Here is a 16,255-nt window from a genome sequence, read left to right as displayed (position 1 = left end):
AAAGAGAAAGTCTCATTTTAAAATGAACGGTCACTTTCCAAATTCAAACGATCTTGATCTTCTTAATCCTCACCGGTCTGTACATCTGGATCAGATGGCGCATCGAGATCTTCGGACAACAAAAACGTCCTCACACCCTCACGTCTCGACTGGGATGAAAGCCTATTATTGCATATTTTCACCCTTCTTTTGCTGTGAGCATTGCATGACAACATGTCAATGGGACCATTGTCATGCATTCGCACCGTACATGCCTGCAGCACGTGAGTCAGATCAATATAGCCGTTCAATGAATTTGGGCACGGGGGATGTACTGCTTAGGATATATGAGGAAAGAGTGCTACCGCCCCACTCCCCTGTCTCTCCCTGTGTGTGTTTTACGTACTAATCCTTTATTGACCCGAAAAGGATAGGGGTACTCATTCCTTTTTTTTCAATATGATCAAATTAGATAGATATAGGGGTGATTTAGACGGTAGTAGAGGGAAAAATGCTTTAAGGTGTCCAGCAAGTGCACGTGGAATGTCCTCAGGTCCACAAATACGTAGGAAATAGATACTCAAGCCTTCTGGGTTTGGCAATAATTCCCAGAAGTTGGAACAATCCACTCATATACCACAGGGTAAAGATAGCTTTTCATGTGCATGAAAGAGATGTCTGTAGTATTTCTTTTCTTCAAGTAGCACCGTTGTAATGCCATATCTCATGTATTACATTTTTCTGAAAATGAGCTGCCTTTGATAAGTGATAGTGCAACCTAAATTATAGGCTATAAATTGTTCACTAATTTTCATAATTTTAAGGGAGCAAGCTTCAATCATCGAAGCCAGCACATTAGGTGGTAGCATTATAAAAGGATATCAATATATGATCATGCTACATAAATTATGTTTAACTTGCCACTTATTGGTACGTACTTGAGAGTTTAAAATGTATTTTTTTCTAAATAATACGAACTTCAAGTTATCTATGTGCTACTTATGGTGTTCAAGGTGATATTCAATGAAATTGAATTTCTTTCTAAGAAATTGTATCAAGCTTCAAAATTATTTCAATAAATTTGTTTTTAAACAAACTATGATTGTCAAATTAGATGATTTTCTTATGTTTTCTATTTTATAGACCAAATCTTTGTGAGCTCTATTTCTATGTTAGTAGAAAAGTTACTCAAATTTTACTATTAAACTCATTTTGTATTGTTGTTGGAGGGCCAAAAAATACTTTTTAGAGGGCTAGAAAGCTCTTTTAGATGGTTTTGAAGTATTTAGTAAAAATTCTGAAGTAATTTTCTGAAACTTCCATAAGCTGAAAATTTCTACCAAAAAAGCTCTAATTTGGAGCTTTTCTCTACAAGCACACATCTTTATAGTATACAATTTGTGCCGCAGAATATTGTACAATATCTGATAACTATTAAATATCATATGCAAAGATACACAGCTATCAAACAATAAAACCTTATATGTCATGCATGATGCATTGCAATTGATAGCCATCCATCTTCTGAAAGAGCCATCGAGTGTGATAAAACACTATACAATGCATAGCATACAGCATAGAGAATCATAGTCTTTCTCTACTTAAAATGCTTTGAAAAGTTATTTTTTGGTGGCAAAAACTCACTTAAAAAACATGAGACCAAGTCTTGAAAATATTTTTTTAAAAATAATAATTTAAATTATTTATTATTGCCATGATATTCAAGTTGGTGTCTTTTTATTACCATAATCACGTAAGTGAGGATTTTAAATTTAACCGTATGATGATACAGATGATTTACTCTTTCTTATAATTTAGAAATTCATAAACTATAGGAAACAAGGAGAGAAAACAAAGTCAAATATTGATAAATCATGAAATAAATGTTTTGCATGATCACAATGCAACTCATCTTATGAGTCATTCACTTGTTTATTTGGAATATTATGCTTGTAGCATAGATATTAAGAAATATTAATGAATATTTAAGTTGCAATTATGAGTGAAATATACAAACAATTTTATTGTCATGTTGTATTTGGATGAAAAAGTCAAATATTCATGTTACTATTATAATCATGAACCATCCATTTGTCATTATGATATTCTTTTTATTTGTCAATCATCCAAAAAATTAATTATATTATTTACTATATTATTTAGATTAAAATATAAAAAAATTATAAATCAACAATACTTTATAATTACATTTTTGATATTATAAAATATAATATATTGTAATATAATAATATCATATTATAATATTACCACTATTATTATATTATGATGATATTATTATAAATTAATGATATTAGAAAGATATTGTTATATTCATAATAAATATTAAAATATTATTTATTTTTTTATCTAAATAAAATAATGAATAAGTAATTTATAAATTAAGAATATTTTGTAATGATAATTTTTTATAGTATAAATATTTAAATAATCAAACTACACAATATCTTTTATCATCATTTTTCGATATTAAAAGTACTTTCTCATTTGATTATCAAACAGATATTAAATTTTTCAACATTTCATGGATATAGTTTTCAAATAAAATAGTTTCTTTATTAAAATCTCTATCGTCGAAGAATACTTTAAAAATACAAACTTAATTACCGATAGCAATGTCAGACATGGATAATAATCTCAAATGAGAAATCCTATCCAAAACTGTCATCACTACTGTAGCAAATAAAACCATCCACGATATTAATGAAAGAAAAATATTACGATGAATGTTATATTATAATAAAATTTTGTTGGGCCTGCATATTATTAGAATAAAACTCAAGGTTGATCCACCTCCCATGAATTACTCCAATTTCAATACCATGCCAATTGTCTCAATCCACACGGCATAGGAGGAACTTCTTATCAAATTGATTAGGCACCCTCGTCATTACTCATATAAAATAAATATAGTAACCCAATTTGTAAGAATTTGTTACTATTAAAATATCCAATAGATTTTGACAATTTAGATGAGTTTTTTTTTTTTTTCCTATTTAAGACCAGCTAGCAATATAAATTCTTTGAGTTGCAAAGCAAACAAAATCACCTAACTCAAATGTACAATTCTATCGGAACTCATATTATTGGTTGTATTATTTAAATAGAATAATGAACAAAATAATTTATACAGAAAAATATTACATTATTTTTTTAAATAATTATTTAAAAAAATAAAATCTATATTTTAAACTTTAATATGAGTTCATACCTTATTTAACTATAAACTAATACAAAAATTTAGCATACTTTTAAGTTCATGAAATATTAGTTGTGAAATAAATCCTTTCCACAATCTAGCTAGAAGTAGAATTTCCTCCTCTCCTTGACAAATGTATACTTTCTGATAATCATTCCCCATGAAATGAATCCCACATCCTCAAATCTCTCCCTAGCTACCTTTTTTCATGAATCATAGATGGGCATCCCATCAATGATGCTGCCCCCACGTTGAAAAAGCGTGTCCGGCCTACCATCTACGATCGAAAGAAAAAGAAGAAGAAGAGTTGGAGGGTCAAATACCATGTGGAGTAGCGAGAGAAGAGAGGAGGAAAGCTGGAAAGGCGAGCGAACCACGCCGCCCCTGACTCACCACCCATCATCCTCGCCTTTTTTTTTTTAATTATTTTGTAGCTTTCGAAGTCTTTCTCTCTCTCTCTCTCACCACCCCATGGGATTTCCTTTGCTCATGCTGTAGTGCATGCCACAGCCTTCTCTGGCCTCTGGGTTTGGACGGCAGCAAAAGCAGTGGGAATCAATCTTGTGGTGAGGGATTTGCAATCATTGTTGGCTTCTCTCTGTCTCTTTGTCCGTGGGACTGGTATGATGGCAGTGTGTTCGAACCTTTGCGATCCATTCTTTCGGACCAGTTTGGATCTGGCCAAAACAACATCATGCAACCTTGTACGAGTTCGGACCATCTGCAGTACTGCGTGCCATATCATCCGATCAGAAAGATAGACGGCTGCATGTCAAACAAAACATATTGGATGCATCCATATCTGATCGTGGCAGCCATCAAGAGATGTACAGATTCTCTGCGGTGCAAAAGATGCACCACATAGGATGCCGACTATATACCAATCTTATCTATTCGCAATTGATAATGTTATATATATTTGGTATATTACCATAGAAAAGTTTGTGAATGCGCGTGAGTCTATTGCAAAGGTTGTGGGGAGCAACGGAATGTGGATGGTTTAGCATGATGGACAGGATAACACGTCAGGCATTACGATTTCACTTTTGATGCAATCAAAGTCATATTGCATCACTTGGCTTGCTACTTGCAGGACCTGCAAACCCAATTTATGACGAACCTTGCCGGAAACAAAGACTCTGGTGCATATTTTCCTCCAACATGGCCCTACTTTTAGAAGATTCTTGCTTGATTTTAAATTGTTCCTTCTTAATTATTCGATGTCTAACGAACATATTGCACCATGATAAACACCTTAGCAATGGATATGATATTGAAAGAGACTTTTGAAGCAGATGTTATCATCATGCTTGTGTTATTACAAGCTCCATTATTAGGGTTGCTTATTATCGATTCGTTCAAATCACTATCTCCAAATATACAAGACAAAAAAAAAAAAAAACTTTGATGTGAATAGGATGTGCTTTGTATTTCAATTCTTCTCTTTTTAATCAGTAATCTTAATTTTATATTGCTTTTATAGGCATGTAGGCAAATAAGAAGCAATCACAACAACCTGTCTTTCTCCCACATACACCATACATTTGAAACACTAGTAAATAATTCCAAAGGCATTAAAGGCTACATTTCTATTGGTTGATGGAATCATGGACACGTGCTGCACACATGCCAAACTCTAGTAAAGTTGACAACTCTTAAAAATGTGGATTTTTTATTTTTTTTGGTACAATGGGAGGTCATATATAAGACCCCAGGAAGACAGAAAAAGATACATGAACTACCATCTAATAAATTGAGTATCGGCAGCATATGCTATGACAAGAAATCTGATATATTGGGGTAAAAGAGTGGAAGAATTAAAAATATGGATTTGCTGTTGTGATTTTATGTGTGTTTTTGTGGTGATAAATTCCAATGAAACGTATCGTGCTCAACAAGGACACTATCAACACCTGAAGACCAACAAAAGAGTTATAGAGAACATATAGCAGAACACATGGAAGGAGTGGAATGTAGCCCGATGTGACGAAACAAATGGACAAAACTGCTGTGATCAAAATGGAGATTCCTTGCTTTAACTACAGTCAGTGGGCGGTGCTGGGCAACAGCCAAAGATCCCCACTTAGCTCAATATTTTAGAGACACGTTGCAGCATGTTTGGGTGATTAATATTTTTCTACCAAAAAAATATATATATATTAGCAGGCTCACAGCTCAGTCATATCTTTTCCTAGGAGAAGACAAGTGGTACCTTACGTCTCTACAGTGTCTAGCTTTGTTGCTTGGTAATTGGGATTGCCTCCAATTTCTTTTTAAATAATCTAACCCACAATCCTATACTTACCCTATCCTTGAGATTCTTTTTCCCTTCCCCCTCCAATTGAGCTAATCCATAACCTAAATTGAGACTCCTTCGGCTTAATCCGCATCTTTTATATTCAATACCTAATACTCGGATTGACTCGAACTAGAACCAAAATATACTCCACCCCCTTGCCAAAATAATAAAGACTGATATCATCCGAGCAAGCACTCAATAATTTCAAATAGCAAAGAATTTTAACTATTGTAATTAGATTAAATACCATTAACCATAACCCCTTTCGGTGCTACATTGTTGTAATTGACAAGTCATAGCAATGGTCATTATAATAGCTTTCAAAGAACTCCCAACTCCTATGTATTAAGTATTGGAGCGTGCATATGATGCATGTGGTTTAGCTTAAACAGCTCGAAATTTATTTAAATAAAAATAATAAATAGTAGAAGAGAGGTTTGAATTTTGGACTTTATAATTGTTGAACACATGCTCTAATCAACTTCAGACACGTGTGCAGCCTTAAAATATGGAGAAGCGGGCCAAGAAATGCAAAATATGGCACATTAATTGGACGTGTAGGGAGAGAGAGTATTGCAAATAAGAATAGATAACATAAACGTATAATTGGATTTTAAGTTATTTAGCCACATAGAAAAGTTAATTTTTTCCATCAACAGTGACCCAAGCAAATAGTGCTCTTAATTTATTTTTTTTATTGTCTATTGTTTTCAATTATAGAAGTAGAAGACAATAAACATAAAAATCATTATTATATTCTCCAATAAATACAACAAAAGGCTGAATTCTTATCTTAACTATGATGGTACATATGTTGTCGGTGTTTTTTTTTTTTTTTTTTTTTTTCTGATAAAATATGTTGTCGGTGTTTACAGGATCTTAACAAGTGCATTTGGAATCTTTATGAGCTCTGATATAGAGGAGCACGTTTATGTTGCATTGGTTGGATTTCTCGTGCACAGCCATCCATATGTCACTCACTAGCATATGAATATTTATGAGCATCAGATTTTTCACACATAACCATGCATTTGCACAATGCGTCCTATATGGCCATGGTACCTTAGATATATTCTAGAGAATAGTTAGCGTGACTTGGCTAGATTGGATGGATCAAGGGCCGATTCATTTCCTAACTCAAAAACAATTTATCCATGATGGACCCAACTCAATCGAACCTCACACTAAAGCCAGCCATTTTGATCCAATCCCAACCTGCCTTCAAACATTGCAGCTTAAATATAATCCAGCTTAGGTTGGATTGGCTCTAATCATATCTCAATATAATTAAGGGTATGTTTGGCTGAGAGGATTTGAGACATGGAATAAGAATAAGTTGTTTGGTTGGGGGAGGAGTGGATGGAAAATGCTCCAATCCCCCAAACTCAATCTTCTCTGATATTTAAATCTTATTCTGATTCTGATTCCGGCTTCAATTCCAGCCACATATCAAATATGTCAGGACATGCAGTCATTTTAATTTTCATTTCAATTTTGATCACAAAACAAATGCACCCTAAGTGTTAGTGGGCACCATAATTCAGCCAGATATAAATTGGATTGGATTGCAGATCCTCAAACAAACATATAAAAATTAAGTAGGTCTCATCATCCAAACTTGTAACTGGAACATGTCTTGACTCAAAATTGATTGAAATTCTTTTAACACAAGATGACTTAAGTTAGCCACATATTGGCTCAACCTAGCCTGAATGCTGGGTTGAGTCAGCTCAACTATGGTCTGCCCAGCCCAAGTTGCACCGCCATCAAAAAGACAAAGCCTTTCCACTTCGAGTTCCTTAATAGACAAGTTCTCTAAAATAGCATGGAGAGTGTTTTACCTATATATCTACCATTCCTTTATGGAGCTAACCTGCCACCTTTGTTGTTGGAATAATATGAGATGGTGGGATGTTCCTTTTCTGATACAACCCCAGTTTTCTTAAAAATTAGCTGAAATCAACTTCCTTCTCAACTAACAGCTCCGCACCATAATTGGCTTCATTTTGATGATTTAAGGCTGGATGATGACAGTCAAATTGATCTACCAAGATAAACTATTTTATGCAGCATCGAGCCCAAACCTGTTTTTAAAACATCATTCATGTGTATTGCATAAATAGGTACCATGTCATCGACCAAATTTTATAACATCACAATATATTTCAAGAATTTACAATCACACATCTATGTGTGGGATAGATTCTTTCTTCTGTCTCTATCAAAACATTGGAGAGAAGCAAAAGCATAATGCATTCATTGGAAGTTAGCTCTTCTTTTCTCCATTCTTGCCTAACATCTTTATTAATCTGTACCTTTTGATGTAAGAGCCATCAAAAAGATGCACTTGCCCAATCATCATATCTTAGGCTTTAAGAGACCAATGGATTTAGGTTGACACTGATATCTAGCTAGTTATTCTTATCTTCCAATATATATATATATTGCTATTCTCTCCCTCCATCCCCCAAAGTATCATTATTCAATCCTCTTTTCTTGGCAATGACACCAATATTTAATCTTGAAGAAATAAGAAAGAAGTATCAGTAGACTATCACTATAATCTCGAATGAGGAACTGCTAGAATAAATTATAGAACAAACCTGGGTTTCAACTATGCCAAATTCTATTTGCGCTGCAGGTATCCCAGACCATAATATAATAAAGGTTTCTCAAGTCACATTCAAGGACCCAAGTCTCTTTATCTGAAGTTCCATGACACTAAAGCTTGATGTGAATCAGGTGGACCAGTTAGATTCAATCATTCTACATATTATATGGATTGTTTTTTTTAATACTAAGTTTAAACAACCTGTCATGAAGAAAAAGAAAGCAAACAAACTCCTTTGAATCCAACTTCAAAGGCCAAGATAGTAACTAGCACTTGGGAAGCATTATAGGAAGGCTGCTTTAAGGGCACTTTTGACTAGTAAAAGTTGCGAACAATGACTTCTATTAAGAAAACTGAAAGTAAAGTTTGATTAGAAAATAGCTATAAGCAAATGGATGATCAAAGAAGAAGATAATTCATTTTAAATAACTCAATATTCATGATATATCCTCAAAATCCATAACTTGAAGATAATTTCATGATTTATACGTTGTGAAAGATAGACTGAGTGAAAGATGACCAAGAAAAGCAGAAGAATCCAGGTCATCTGAATTTAGTACATAATTTAATTCACACATCAACAGTAGGCTAACATCAAGAGGACATCAGCTACTACCTAACAACGAAGAATTATATTACAACATGTGCATACACATCAGCAACTAGCAAGTGATAATTACATTTAGCAGGCAATGTTGAATCATGCGATGAGATTTTCTTTTATAGAAAACTTGCAAGTTGTTTTCATGGTGGAAGGTTCCCTCTTATTAAAGTAGGACTATGTTCATTCTACTTCTTCGCAAGCATGCTGAATTAATTATCACTAAATGACGGAGATGGCTTCTCATTAGGATGACAAACAAGAGTCAGCAAGCACGGAGAAAATTTGATTGGATTGAATGAATATTGTTATCAAGAACATATATTTTGCCGACCGAACTGTTGCATTCTACCATTAAAATAACGACTACGAGATCGTAGCGCAAAAAAAGGGGAAGCCGTCAATTCTTGCTACCAAGCATCATGCCTAGGCACTGACATCAGTATACTAGGAAAATAGTACAAGGGTTTTACCAGAAAGTGCTCTCTATTTTTATAAATTTTTTAAGTTTGAATTTTCCTCCTCTCCTTCTTAATGTATCTTAGCATCACAGTCAAATACATACTAATGTTGTAAAGTGAGAATAAGTTCATTCTTTAGATTGCGCATTGGCATTGAATGTTCATTGCGTTTATGGTCAAAAATTAGGGGATCAAATCTATGTCTAGTATCAAAAGAAAGTCCTATCCAACATCAATAAAGGTAAAACTTAGTAGGTGGAAAATGTATCCAGGATGATGTCTCTTAAAAAGCTAGTTTAGGTAGTGCTAGCACTCCCTTTTCTTGTCATTTGTCTTCTTGAGACTCAAGTTGGGAAGGGAAGGAAACGTAACACGTTAGGGCTTTTACAAAAGTTGCAGACACGCATTACAGTCGTTGAACTTTTTCACATATATAACCTATGATGATCCATTGACAAGATTCTTGCTTTTTTAGTACTGCATTGGATGACTACCATGGTTATTTTATTATGAAAGCCTAAAGTTACAACTTTGTTTTAATACCTTGCATATCAAGGCTGAAACTTGTGAGCTAGAATATTCTATTCAGAGAAGTGTTGTTTAAAGTAATAACTTAGAAACTGGGCAAAGCCTTTCTAACGCAGCATATGAGTAGTCTTTTTAAGAGTTGCAAATTAAATGTCGAAACATGTATTGGAAAATAGGACTTTAAAACCAAGGGCAGAGAAGGAAAAAGTTTGGTGTAAAGGTTCCTACAGATTGAAGAAATCATTTGCATATAAGATAGGGTTAGTTGAAAATCTGTGAGTTAACATATATATTTCAAGATCTTATATTAGATAAAAACTGAATAAAAATGAAGTGGAATATACTAAGAAAAACAGCAAGGGAAGCTAACTAGAAAGGATTCACTTGAGAGAACTGTAGATGCCAGATATTTCTGGACTCACTGAAATTTAAAATAAGCTTCTCATGAGCAGCTGGTGTTCACAGTATGTGTCAAAGGGCAGAACAACTTACAAGTGTTTTTGAGAATCTTCAGGTTCTAAAATGCAAGGAAGTTAAATAAAGAAGCTTTAGAAACCTATAACTGAAGCCAGCAAACTCACCAAGTCAGCCTCAAATCCTTGTGTTTATTAAATAGAATGGGAGAAGTAACTTCTCATAGTGGCTGGTTGGCAACTTCAAAGTTTCCAAGTCCAAAATAAAATGCTGAATTATGCTTTATATGGATATCCATGTGGGAAAAAATGGTCCCTATGCAGTGTAAAACCACATGTTTAACCCTTTGAGCTCTGCAACAATTACATTTGGAGCCTGCATATCAAGGAGGTGATTGTTGGTTCATGATGCATGTAGGTGGTTTTTGGCTCAACATGTTTAGCGCGAATATAATACACACTGAGCTCGAAACCAGGCAGATCAAATTCATCACAATTCATCCTAGTTGGATATGTGAATCCAGAAAGTGAACCAAGAAATGCTAAGAATTTTATGAGTCTCTAACTGGTTGCCTTGTTTAGTCAATTCTCTCAATGATCATGGATGTATCGGTCTTGTACGGGACAGCCGATCTTTTACGCTATTCTTTTGACAATTGTTTCAAGAATTCCAACACTTTATAACACCAAGTATCAGGGAACATTTTTCCTGGAGTATAGTATTTCGTAGTTAATGATCCTGGATCTGCTTTACCATTCAACATGAATTTGTACAATTTGGAAGCTGCAGTTCTGATATCAGATTTCGTTAGTGTTACTAACTGTTCAGTCCAATTTGTTGGCCTAGACCTAGTTTGTTATCTATGGAGTCTGGTTCAGAATTTGTTTCCTAAGAACATGTTATCATTTAATACTTTACTGTTTTACTTCTTAGTTCTATTTCATTTTTAAGCATCCAAGTTAATTTCTAAACCTCTGTTGTCTTACCATTTGATCCTGAATTATGTGTTTTGTAGCTACCCTGCCTTCTGAAAGAACATGTTACTGAAACTACAAACAAAAATTAACTCAGGATCAAATGATAAGACAACACAACCACCGCGCGCGGTGCACAAAGAATTGCTCCTTCAGAATATGCTTGCCTTAACAATGGGGTGTCATTTGGGGCCCAAATCTGACTCAAGATCCGGCCCAAATTCCTAGGTCCATCTAAGGTTGATTTAATTAAGTTGGTCTCTTGGATGCTATTCTCGCCTCGGTGTCCATCATGGGCTATTGAAAGGTAATTTTCGTTATGTGCTGCATCAGTTTCCTGTAGCTAAGAAAAACAACTGATCCTACTGAAAACATCATTTTAAATTTAAGCTATACAGACTAATTATTGGATGTATCCTTTTTGACTAAAATTATCGGACTTAGAATCCCCGAAGCAAAATGATGAGTTCTTAGGCCTATGGCATATACCATCTTTATCATGTAATGGTTATTTAAGATAGCTGATGTAGATTATAGCCTGTTTGGTAGGAGTACATTAAGTCTTTCAAACAATATGACTTGTTCATATGGTAGATGTTACTAATGGAAGAAGTAATCTAAGCTTCTAATTCGTTGCTGCCTCATGGTGCTGTCTAAAAAGTTAGCTAATGAGATGGCAAGTTGAAACACTAGATTACCTATGGAAAAGGTTTTAGAAACAACATTAATCGAACATTTATTATTTATAAAAAAAGGTTTTCTTGTATAGTAGTCCCTAAAATCTTTCTTGTTGGCGTATATTTGAATTTGCATATTCATTCTTAAGTTTATATAACTTATTAGAATTAACTGCTGTTCAAATGAATGCTCCTGAATTTTATAACTAGGGCTAAAAGCACATTTGGTTCACAGCCAGGATCAAAATTGAAATCAAAATAAATTAGAATAGCCCTTTAACCCAATGTAACTGGAATTGAAATAAAAATAGGAATGCAATCTAAATATTAGAAAAAAAGTGAGGATTGAATTTTGGGGGATTAGAATATTTTCATCTCTTGAAATTAAAATAAGAATGTGACTCTTTCTAATCAAATGGCTGAAATGAGAGTCGCTCATTTTCATTTCTATTCTAGAGTCTAACTTTCCTCAACCAGATGTGCCCTAAGTTTCTAATGATTTAACATATCTATACCATTTTACCCTTGTATTATATAATAGCCTTTTGCACATAAATCTCTAAAATCTGCTTTATTTGCCTAATAATCCATTAAATCTTTTAAATTCACATAATCCTTATATATATAGAAAAATAGAGAAAAAGAGAAGAATAAAGTAGAAGAAAAATTATTTGACTGCTTCAAGTGGATTGGAAACTCCATAACATTTTAGGCAATTTTATTGATCCACTACTTGAATCTCTAGTCCACAAAGCTTGCATATTTAGGGGGCATTTGGTTCACAGCCATAATCAAAAATAAAATCAAAATTGGAATGGATTAGAATAGGAATCAAATGAGCCACATCTCTAGACATGTTTGATTCATGACCAAAATCGAGATCAGAATGAAGTTTGACTATTAAGAAAAAGTAGGGATTAAGTTTAGAGAGATTCGGTATGCTCACTTCTCCTCGGATTTCTCTAAATCAAATAGCTGAAATACAAGTATCCATTTTCATTTTCATTCTAAAATCTAACTCCTGTCAACCAAATATATCTTTATATCTAATCCTATAGGTACTAAAAATTAAGAAAATAATTAAAAAATAAAGCAAACTAGATATCCTAGGGTATTGAACTAATTTAACTAGGAAAGCAAAAATAATAAATCAAAGAATAAGAAATCTAATCATAGAAAAATAAGGAATCCTATCAATTCAACTCACAAAGAAATCATATATCTTGAATTTTGGAAGGGGAAAAATGTAGTGGAGAGGGAGAGAAAGAAAAAGGCTTTTAGGGTTGATTATCCTGAAAAAACAAAAAAAAGCTTCCAGGCTCATTGGAACCCACAACCCAGATTTGAGTTGCCGTAACTACTGAAGCAATTATAGATAGCTAGCCAATGGATAATATTTGGCTAGTTCTGGTACCATACGACAAACATTGCTTGCTTTTAATTTGATGAAAGAGATTGCATTTGTACCGTGGATGATGGAGAGAGCTCGTTGCTTAGCTAAGAAGTACTATTGTTTTAATACTGCTATCATACCCCTTTGATGCCATGAGTTTCTGGGACTTCCTTGCTACGTCTACAACGATTCTTTTTATTTCCTGAGAACTCTTCACCCTCAAGATTTGTTAAGGTTAATTTTGATAGTAGTATCAGAGATGGTAGGGGTGGTGTGGGTTATGTCATTCAAGATTCGAACATCAGACTGTTGGCTGCTGGGAGATCTCATCTCTTCGATCCATTTGTTCCTGGGATGGAGCTCCATACCGCTTAAGCGGATATCATCTGTGCGAGATATAAGCTGCAAACTGAAAGAATATTCGTTAAGGACGACTCGACCACAATCATCAGTTGGATTCAGAATGAGACAAAGCATCTAAAGATTCATCTGTTGCTCCACGATATTGAAGGTCCTTCATCGTACCATCGTATCGTCTATTCGATACGTATTTGAAAAGATAAATAATATTATAGATTAAATATTTTTTTTATTGATGAGCATATTAAAAATTGAACCTGGCGTGAAGACGATGATTATTCTGAGATCCTGCAAGATATTTTAAGCTCTGATTTTTTAAATATACCCGTACTAAAATGATATGACGATCCGTTTGTATGATAGAGAGAGAGAGAGAGAGGACCAAAGGGGACGGTCACGTCAAATACCTTCTTCTTATGCCGGTGGCTTTAGGGAAGGGGAATAGTTAATATAATAAAGTTGTTGGATTTAGCCGACATGATCCCAACTTATAATCTACTTGGACTTTTTTATTATAGTTCAATGTTCTCAGAATTTTACAATTTGATTCAATGCTTGATATAATTTTCGGAAAGAAATTTTTTGGTGTTTGTGTTTGCAAGTTAGTTATTATGTTATCATTTCTATCAAGACTTTTTTTCAGCATTTGATTCCGGATTCATTTTCACTCGTGAAAATCACGATTGCAAGTAATCCAACTTGTACGGGATGCCATAAATACGACGATATTTTCGCTCTATTGGGAGCTTCTCGATTGTTAGTGGATAAATTTTATGACGTTTGATGGATCAAATGGGATAATTTTATCGGAGATAATTTGATTTCCGATGATTTAAAATCACCGAGTTTGATATATTATATTTAATGACAAAAAAAAATCCAGTTATCCATAAATATCATAAATATTTAAAATTATTAACTATATAATATTAAAACTATCCATAATATATTTTTTAAATTATATCTATTAATATATTAAATATATTATAATAAAATATTAATATATTAACTATTAATATATGTTATAAACATATATTTATTAGTTCTATAAATTATTAATTCTATAAAAAAATATTAAATATTATTATAGAATTTTTAATTTTACTTATACTATATTATTTTTAGTATTAATATTTATTTTGGTTTAGAAAATAAGGCAAGTGGAATTTTATTATGTAAATACAAAGTATAATAATATATTTTTACTATAATGTCGAATTATCACTGGATACTAATATGACAACAACATGATTAATAAATAATAAAATATTATAATAAAATATATCATAGATATAATATATATTATTAGTTTAATATAAAATATAAAATATTGAAAATATATTAATTGTATATGATATACTAATTTTTTTGTTAGATCGAAGAGGACTTTTGTTCTCAAAATTCAATCCAAAATTACTTATCCAACCTCAAGATCCTCCGCCATTAGATTAGATAGTAATTTAAAAAATAAAAATAATTTGAGATAACTATTATATTGAATTACTATGGTATAATTGAATATAATAATTTTATTATTTTTATCTACATCATTCTAAATGTTGAAACGTTGATGACATACCGGATGCCCATTTTTAAATGCCTTGTTTTTTATAAAAAAGAAAGTTTTGCCTGCTCTAAAAAACTTTTTGACAAAAGTCACACGTGACGGCATGCTGAATAAGCTTGTACACGCGTTTCTAACTTTTCGTATCCCTCGGCTGCGGGCGTCTCAAGCCAGATTAGGGGCTCGTAAAATCCAACTCCAATCCATATTGGGCGAAATTCTTTGTTTGGACCAAATATCTCAATTCAAGCAAACTCCTTTTTTTCTCATGTGGATAGAAATGCATTGTCACTGATAACTCACACACAAATTAATAAAAATACGCGTAATTTATTTCAAAATATTTTAAACATGTTTGTGAAAGTAACGTGGAAAACTATTTTAAAAATGCTGTGCTGGCAAGAAAACAACCAACAACATATTCCTCATGAAAAATTTCTTTATGCACCGCGCGCGGTGTACAAAGAATTTCTCATTCCACATGAGGTCCATTATATATATACAATAAGTCTTATGTGGAATCTGTTGCTTGTTGTTTGTTTCACATAACCTATCAGTTGCTTTTTCTTGTATGAGTTAATAGCTCAAAAGGAATTCGGGTAGCCTTGCATAATTTATGATCGAAAATACAAGTTGATGATTAAATATGCAAACATTACGAGTGAATACAAATTTTAGTTTCTTAAATTCAAGGAGGGTTGCGAAAATATGGTATACTAGTTTCTAGTTGAATCCTACTCGGATCTAGTAATCCAGGTCATGTTCTCTGATTGAAGTCTCATTGACTGAAACTCAAAATATATTGGATTTTTTTTGGATCTGTTCTAGATCGGAATCAGGTCAATCCGATCTACTTACACGTCATACCTTGCCCAATTAATGTATTCCCTTTTCACTATCCCATTTGATGTGTCATGTAAATGCTATGATTATAGTTGAGGATGATGGAATTGACCATGGGCCAATGGTAGAAGGTCACAGCTGTGGTAACTGTGGAACTCCTGTTCTCTTTCTTTATTTCTCCTCTCCTTTTAATGAAAGTTCCACTGTTGCAAGAGTTTTACGCAAAATCAGGAATTCAGAAAGTAGGAAGCACAATAATGGAAGATGTCATTCTCCTTCTTAGTCACTCTTATCAGGGCGCTTTTTTTTTTTTTTTTGGATGTAAGGCATCATG

Source organism: Elaeis guineensis, chromosome 10 (assembly GCF_000442705.2).
Source record: "Elaeis guineensis isolate ETL-2024a chromosome 10, EG11, whole genome shotgun sequence".
NCBI classification, from domain to species: Eukaryota; Viridiplantae; Streptophyta; class Magnoliopsida; order Arecales; family Arecaceae; genus Elaeis; species Elaeis guineensis.
Note: the sequence above shows the minus strand (reverse complement) of the source record.